Consider the following 8,513-nt stretch of genomic DNA (forward strand, 5'->3'; position numbering starts at 1 on the left):
ATCAATGTGCCTGCGTCTCCTTCTCCTGTCGCGCAACCCTGCCCTCGGCCACCCTCCGGGCCCTGCGAGCCGGGCTGGGCTCGAGCGCTCGCCCCCAGCTTGGAAGCCGAATGCAGACCCAGTGGCGGCTCGCTGTTGCCGTCCGACTCTTCCCACACCCCGGGATCCCGTGGGGGGCGTCGCGCGCCTTTTTCTTGCCCCCCCCACCCGTCCCAGACGCCCGCAGCCACCTGCCTCTGCCGCCAGCCCGCGCTGCTCGTCCCCGCCAGGCCCTGGCCCCAAGGGTCGCCAGCCACAGCCCAGCCGCTCCGTGCCCCGGGCCTGGGTGTGTTGGGGGAGGGCATGGACGACCACCAAGCAGAGTCTGGAGTTTGGTTGGGGTTGGGGCGCGCGGCTGGGGGAGCGTCCTGCTTCCCCCGGATCCGGGCGACCCGCTGGGCCTGCGCCGCGCACTTCCTGTCCACAGCTCTTCCCAACGTGCGTGGCAGACACTCCGCGAGAAAACCCGGGGAGCGTCGCGGGGTCTAGTGCGGGTTGAGGAAGAGGGGCGAAAATGGCGGGGTCCAGGAAAGGGGGCGAGGGCCGGGCCCTAGAAGCCTCGAGTTTGCACACACGCAAACACAAGCTCCTGTTCAGCTCGAGGTGACCCGTGGCTGGGGCGGCGGCGGCGGGGACAGCAGCCCAAGTCCGGGCCCAGCAATCCCCAACACTTTTCTCTTACCAACCAAGCTGCAAGTAACAGCACCTACTCCTCGGAACCCACGATTTAGTTAAAACATCGCTGATAAACTTGATTGGAAGCAGTTTCCCTTGGCGAGGGATGTGGTGGAAGAGAGAAAAAAGAAAGAACGAGAGAGAGAGAAGGAAAGGCGAGCCAAGGAGTCTGACTCGAAAGGGCAGAAAGCCCAGAGCGGAAAACCGGCCTCCTGTCCAAAGTTAGGTGCGCGGCGGGAGCGGCGCGTCCTGGAAGCGCGGGACAGGCGCGGCTCCCGGCCCACCCTCCCTGCCACTCCCCGCCCCCACCCCTGGAAACGCGGGGTTCCAGTTTTTGGCCTTGCTCAAACTTTACAAGGTGGGCTTTAGGTGTACAGTCTCCTCTCTCTGGCCATTTGGTCTTATAAGCGAACAGCGAGTTGGCGACGCCCAGATCGCTCTGGCGACCCGCGCGGGCTGCCCGCGAGAGGCCGCCGACGGCCGCGTCCTTAATCATAAAAAGTCATTCCCGGTAACAAATAGTTTCGTTGGCCGGTGCCAGCGATACAGCTGTTTCTGTTTAAGCTTAAATACTTTCCAACAGTTTGGGCAGTAAAAATAAAGTCGGCCTCAGCCGCCTATAAGTGTCTGGTTTCCCCGCCCAGAGAAAGCCCACCCTCCGCCCTGGGCCCGGGTCGCTCTGCACACCCCGCCCGCACCCGCTTGGAATCCGCTGCCCGCTGTGGGCGATGGCTGCCAGGCTGTCCCAGCCACGCACCGGCCGCCCGAATTCCCGGGCAGCCCCAGGGCCACCTTGGAGCCGAAGAGAGGGAGCCTGTCCCGATCGGGCTGGAGGAACGGACCGGCTTCGCTACCCCCCGCCTTCCCCCACCCCACGCAAGCTGGCCTGCGCCAGAGAAGAGTGGTGGTTTCCCTTCTGATAGGGTTTCTGGAGCCCTGTTCCCGGGAGTTGTGTTTGCGTTGGGTGCCTTTACAGACCCGGAGTTTGCACGAGGCGTGCAGAGGTCGATGGTATCAGTTTCACGCTGAAAAAGTTAGCTCAGCTCCTCCCTCCCAGTGTTTTTCTTTCTTTCTTTCTTTCTTTCTTTCTTTCTTTCTTTCTTTCTTTCTTTCTTTCTTTCTTTTTCTTTCTTTCTTTCTGTCTTTCTGTCTTTCTTTCTTTCTTTCTTTCTTTCCTTCCTTCCTCCTTCCCTCCCTCCCTCCCTCACCTCCCTCCCTCCCTCACCTCCCTCCCTCCCTCACCTCCCTCCCTCTCTCCCTCCCTCCCTCTCTCCCTCCCTCTCCCTCTCTCCCTCCCTCTCCCTCTCTCTCTCCCTCCCTCTCCCTCTCTCTCTCCCTCCCTCTCCCTCTCTCCCTCCCTCTCCCTCTCTCTCCCCTCCCTCTCCCTCTCCCTCTCTTTCTCCCTCCCTCTTTCCCTCCCTCTCTCTCTCTCCCTCTCTCTCTTTCTCCCTCCCTCTCTCACTCTCTTTTTTCTTCCTTGCCTAAGTGCCTCCGAAGCTTCAAGTGGGAAATGAAAACCCCAGCGCTGCCGTGCATGGCCCCCTCCTCCGGAGGGGTATTTAGTAATTTTTTTTTTTTTTTTTGCTTCCCCGTCGCATTTTCCCGCCTGTCTTTATGTCTGGTGGCAAAAACACTTGTTCTGAACAAAATTAGCTTAGCGCTTGCGAGCTGTCTGAGTTTTCAAACGTCGGGTTGCCTGCAGCGCCTATAGCAAAGGTGGAACTCGATCCAGAAGGAAACGAGAGGCATAGAATAATCTGAGAACAATCAGACCAAGCCCAGTTCTTGTCCGCTGCAGAGAAACTCAGTCCCGCGGGGTGGGGAAAGCAACCCCCAACTTAGTGATGGGGGTGTGTCTCACTCCTGACTGGCGCACTGCTGCCAACTGTTTGTGAGAGAGCAGGGCTGCAGAGAGTGTGAACACCAGTCATTGGGTGACCTCAACTCCCCGACAGTTTGGAGACTGAGAGGTGGCAGTCTGAGAAATAGATTTGTAGTCTGGCGCGACCCAGAGCTGGGGCCTCTCTGGTGGGTGAAGAAAGATGCCTGTACTTGCCGGGAGAGGGGGCTAGCGTGGGGTGGTAGAGGCGTCCTTCCCGCTGAGACTTTCAAAGTGATCAGCCGGTGACACTTAGAAGCCAAGGGAAGAAGGAACCCCGCTCTCCACCTTTCTTATTGAACCTGCCTTCCTCGATCACTCAGTTCTCGCCACCTCCCTTCTTTCCTCCACACAACCTCTTTTATCCTTCAAAGTTAGATAATTGCTTTTCCCTCGTGCACCCTTGGGTGTAAACAAAACAGAGTTTCAAAGAACAAGAACCTTCTGCTCTTAATTTCATTGCCCGGCGGTCCTCGGCTGCGGCTGTCAGGTTCGAGTGCGCCGCCACTGCAGTAAATAAGGTAACTGCTTCCTATTACTTTAGCCCCATATGGCTGCAATTTGAGTGTCTTTGGAGACAGTGCGTGTGTCGGGGCGGGGGGGAGTGAAAGTGGAAATCAAATGCTCTCAGATCGCATTTTTATGAAGGAAATTGTCGGCGATTCTTTTAGCAGTCTTCCCACCACCCCCTAGTTCCGGGGATGAGCTGCCCAGTTTCTTTGTTTATGGAATTATAGACGCCCGCCCACCTTGGGACACCTGCTTCCCGAACGCCTGGGTCTCCTGCCCGACTCTGCACTCGTTTTGGTGAACTGGGGACGCGCCTGCCACTTCCCTTCCCAACAAAGGGCCTCCAACCTGCTCCCGACTCCTGGAAGCCAGCCCCAGCCCTCGGCCCAGTCTCCGGAAAGAGTCCGGACCCTGTGCTCCATGCGCCCGCCTCCTTCACCGGGGAGCCGCCCCCGGTCCAGGGGGCCTTTTAGGCCTCCCTGTGTCCGCTGCCCGTGGACTCAGCCCCCGGGGAGGAGGCCCGAGGCTGGCGCGGTCCGAGGGGAGGGAAGGCGAAGGGCGGCCGCGATGAGGGGCTGGGCTCCTGGGTCGCCAGACCAGCAAGCCCCAGCGCGTCCTCTAGCTAGAGGGTGAGACCGGGCCTTGGCTCGTTCACTGGGAGCTTTTCAACTCCACGGCTTGGCGGGTGTCGGACCTGCCTGGTCTTGGCCGCGGACGCGGGCGGATTTGGAACCCAACCATTTGCCTCGGGCGCGACAGCCGGGCCGGCTGTGAAGTGAGCGCGGGTGGCTCCGAGCGTGGCCGCGTGGGCCGTGGCCGCGTGTGTGGCGGTCGCGGCCCGTGACTTACCACCGGCGGCCCCGGAGCCTGGCGGGCGCCCTCCAACTTTGCCGCCCCCACGCCTGGGCCAGGGCCCGACATCTCCGGGACGCTGTTCGCCCGCTACAGGGGAAGGGCAGGGGTGACCGAACACCCGGCAAAGAGGTCCCAAAGACCCGGCCCAGGCAGACTGGCCGGTGACTGGAGGTGAGGCTGCCATGGTTTCTGGCCTGGGCTCTAGCCTCTACTCCTTCCCAGAATCAAGAAGTTCCCACTTCTCCTGTCCCGTTTTCTCCTCCCGAGTAGACTTTCAGACCCAGACCATCGGTGTCAGAGAAACACGAGAACATGCTGCAAAGGATACTAAGGGGCTGACCATGTTACAATAATTTCCCACAAGCCTGCACACACTCTAGATGACACATAGCCTTTGACTTCAGCCCCCTGAAATCGCAGGAGGAATAGCAGCCCCACAGGGGCAAGCAACATCTATTGAGCAGCTGTTGTTGGGCACCTGCATTATCCCACTTACCATTGGTAAGAGCCATTCCATTATCAACCTGGTAAGAGCAATTCTATTATCCTCATTTTATAGATGAGGAAACTTGAGGCACAGTGAGGCAAGTAACTTGCCCAAGGACATACAACACGGGTTCTGCCTGAGGAGTCCCAAGCCCAATGCTCTCTAATATCTACAGCAGTGGCTTTGGACACTCTGCATGTTTCACTTCCTCCAGGGCTTATGGAAATTATTCAAGGTAAGAAAGGGCTAATGGAGGCTCATGGAACTGGCCATAGATGAAGACAGTGATCTTATTGCCAGAATCAGCAACCTGGTTGTGCTAAGCAGAGATGCTGCTCTGGGCCATTAGCATAAAATTTGATGCTGGAACAACAGAGGGAGGGAGGAGTTCTCAGAGCTCAGTCGACTCAGCTGGAGGCTGGATGTTGGTGGAAGTCTTTGTTTTTCCTTCATCATAGAGCACAGTGGCTAAAATTGTGGGCTCTAGGGCCAGTGGTTCAAATCCACTTATTGGCTGTGTGCCCTTGTGCAAGTTACTTAACCACTCTGTGCTTCAGCTCCTATAACTGTTATTTAAAAAGAAATATTAACATGCTTACCCCAGGGGGTGAATGGACAGGTTCAGAGAGTTGTCATGTAAGCACTATCACACCGTCAGGCACAGGCAAATGCTCAATAAATGTTCATCATTACTGTTACACTTGTCGCTTATTAGTGTTCTGGGGCCAGGTCAGGCTAATGGGACTTGGTGGGTCTGGGTTGGGTGACTTTCCCCAAGGAGCCCGGTATCAAGCCCGAACTTTCCCTACCTCCTATGAGGGGTACCCACAAAGAGGGAGCCGGGTGCTCACCGACCCTCCCAGGGAAACTGTGTGCTCCTCAGACACAGTCTAGACTCGCCCCTTAGCACGGCCTGCCGCGGGATGCGTCCCACCAGATGGCCTCGCTACCAAAACGCAACCGCGGCTCCTGCAGCGCGGAGGCCTGGCTCCGTGCGGGTGCGGTGCTGCAGGAGCACGCGCACAGAGATGAGGCCGGCACGCATGCGCGCATGCGCGCACGCGCGCCGCGTGGTGGGTCCCCCCAAGTCCTCTCCGGGAAGGCTGCCTGGTGTTGCTTGCGAAGTCCGGCTCCGGGAGCCTGGAGGCACCCTCGGCTGGCGGGGTGCAAGGGGAGATGGCTCCGAGGTGGACGGGAGACCTGAGCGGCTGCACCTCCGTGCCTAACCCGCAGGATGAAAGGGGTCCGAGAGCGGATAGGTCTGGGTGTTCGGTTCCCGTCGTCCCTGGAAGGGCGTCAGACTCTACGGCCTAGGCACAGCCGGGGCGGGACTGGGAGAAGCGAAGAGGGCAGCGGGGTGTGGGGGCAGAGAAGCCTGAGAAAAATGGGTGGCCTAAGGGTCAAGGCCTCTGCGCCCCATCCGAGAGGAGGGTGTTATCAGAAGCCTCCTGGCCCCGAGATTCCCCGGACGCGCGAACTCTGCTGCTGCGTCAGCCTTGGCCGCCGGGCTCGACCCACTGACTGCAGCCTGTGATATAAGATGCCCCAGGTGGAGAGTCTGACTCCGGATTCTGCCTGCACGGAGAGGGCCTTGACCTCGCAGTGACTCGACAGGGTCCGTGTGTGCTTCCTTCCCGCTCGTGACCCCATCCATCGAGAAGGCAGGGAACACGCACTTCCCAAGGGAAGACAAGGTTGGGCAGTGACTGGTGGCCCTAGAGCCTGCGCTCAGCGAGGTCGCCTGGCTCCCTAGAACCCGACCTCTGTCAGGATTGGCACTTCGGCCGCCAGCCATGGTGGCCAACTGGTCGCCACACTGCCCTGTCCATCCCCACAGGATCTCTCCCGCCCCAGGGAATCTGCAGGGACGCCTGGGACTCCTTCTGGCGCTTCACGTTCATTCTCACTTCCTACCCCGCCCCCAAGCGGAAGGAATTGAAGTGACTTTTTGATGTGACTCAGGGGACTTCAAGTTAGTTCCAAACTGGAGATCCTTCAGTCAGTGCCACTTCCTCGCGAGGTTGTTCACGCTGAGAAGAGCCAAAATCCAGTCTCCCCTTTTAGAGGTCGGAAAAATCGAGTGCAGGAGCCTGCCGGGTCCTTTGACGAGGCACATGTTGGAGGGGTGGGGGTGGGGAGCGAGTCTGAGCACTCAGAAAGAACCTCAGGGGGCCGAGGCGTTCGCCGAGGCGTTCGCCCTCACCGGGGCATACGGGAAACCCTAGGGGCAGACGTTTGGGATTCGACGGAGGAAACGCGACGGTGCTCGGGAGGGTCCGGCCTTCTTGTTTCTGATGGACCCTGGTGGAACCTCGGCGTCCTCCACTCTGATCAGTGCCTTTTCCTGTAGCCCCCGGTCGGGACTTCCGCGGTGCGCCCCCAGCGTTAGTCCCAAGGGTGGGCGCTGTTGGGGGCCGGACGAGGCCGGGCGGGCGTCGAGGTTGCGCGACCAGAGCGCGCCGGCTCCGCGCACGCCCAGAAGCCGTGCTGCTGGTTCCGGGGCTGCCGGAAAGCGCGCGGCCAGCGGTGGCTCTGTCCCCGCGCAAGCGCCTCACTGCCCGGGCGAGACCCGTCTCTCCGGCCACCCTTGTCTGCGGGATGGCTCACCCCCCAGGGGGAGGACACCGACGGCCACTCAGGCCGGGCCACTCTCGCCAGAGAGTCGGGACGCCTTCTCTCGCTGCAGATGAAAGCCTCAGATCGACTTCCCCGCCCTTCTCTAGGAAATCAAATTCAGGGAACGTGGTACCGTATTTACCCGCAACACTTCCTCCCTTGACATTTTGCACTCTTGAAGTTGGGGCAGAAGTAATTATGCAAACATCTGGGGCTGTCCTGCGCCGCTACCCGGCACCGTTCTTATTCATCTTGAAAGCCGCACTCTCTCATTTGCATAATAATGGCTTATCTAGAATGACACAGCAAATGGAGGCAAAATTAATTTTCTTTGCTTCAGCTAGTCTTTGAGATCCTGAAAACAGAAGCTTACGGCAAGAAAAACTGATTTTGCTGTGAGTGTGGGGTTCTTGACCAGACCAGGGAGAGATGAAGTTTAAAGTAGTGGAAATGTGATGTTCACGCTGAGTTTCTGTTGTTTTTCTAGTTTCACCCTTGGAGTTTATCTACTTTGGGCCAAACGGGTCAAGGGCTGAGCCACCGTGAGAGTCCTGGAAAACACTCTATCACCTCAACAGTAGAGGGATGTTCAGTGGCTCGGGAAACGGGGGCAGCATGGACTGTGGCTGGGGGTATCGGAGGTCGATGTTGAAGGTAGCGTGGGGAGGGGAGAAAGTAGACCAGCGGCCCGACTGGATTAAGGAGGTATCTGGCTGATCAGCGCTCTGGGCCTCTGGTCTGGCCCCTCTAAGGCTCAGTTCCCCACCCTTTGGACAGATCAAGAGGAAGCACTTCCTTGCTCTGGGATTGGTCGCCGCAACGACTGGGGCAGCAGAAATCCTTGGATTCAAAGCAGAAAACGGGTGTGTGGATAGTCAGGAGGGCATTATGTGGAGGAAGCATCTTTTATACATTAAAACATCGTTTTGATCTTTTTTAATATGAAGGGGAGTGGCATGGAGAAATCCACAAATAAATATGGCAAATGGATTTGGACCAGAATTGTCATCGTGGGGCCACTTTCAGGGCTATTCTGGGCTCCAGAAGATTTTTGCAGCAGAACTTGTCCCCTCCAAGGTCAGTCTTGCCTCTCCCAGTAAACAGTGCAGAGAGAGCACAGTGCAAAAGGTTGGGAGATCCACCCGCGGCCTCCCCCGCATCGCGCTGTGGACAGGAACTCCCTATCTCTTCCAAGAAGACAGAAGTTTTATGTTTAATTAAGGAAGTGGCGCCAGTTCAGCTTAGCCACCAAGAAGCCATCATTGCGGTCACTCCTTTTAAAATAATTCTTACATTTCATTTAAAATCAGCGTTGCAGGGGGAAAGCCGGATTACGAATTGCTGAGAGTGGAGCGACCTGCAGAGTGAAGTGAGCAAGCGAGAGGGAAAATGGGCGGAGGATTAGCCCACGGTCGAAGGACTGGCTGTTTTCGCGGAAAAGGAGGAGGGCGC

The sequence above is a fragment of the Globicephala melas genome, chromosome 20, assembly GCF_963455315.2.
Source record: "Globicephala melas chromosome 20, mGloMel1.2, whole genome shotgun sequence".
Taxonomy (NCBI): Eukaryota; Metazoa; Chordata; class Mammalia; order Artiodactyla; family Delphinidae; genus Globicephala; species Globicephala melas.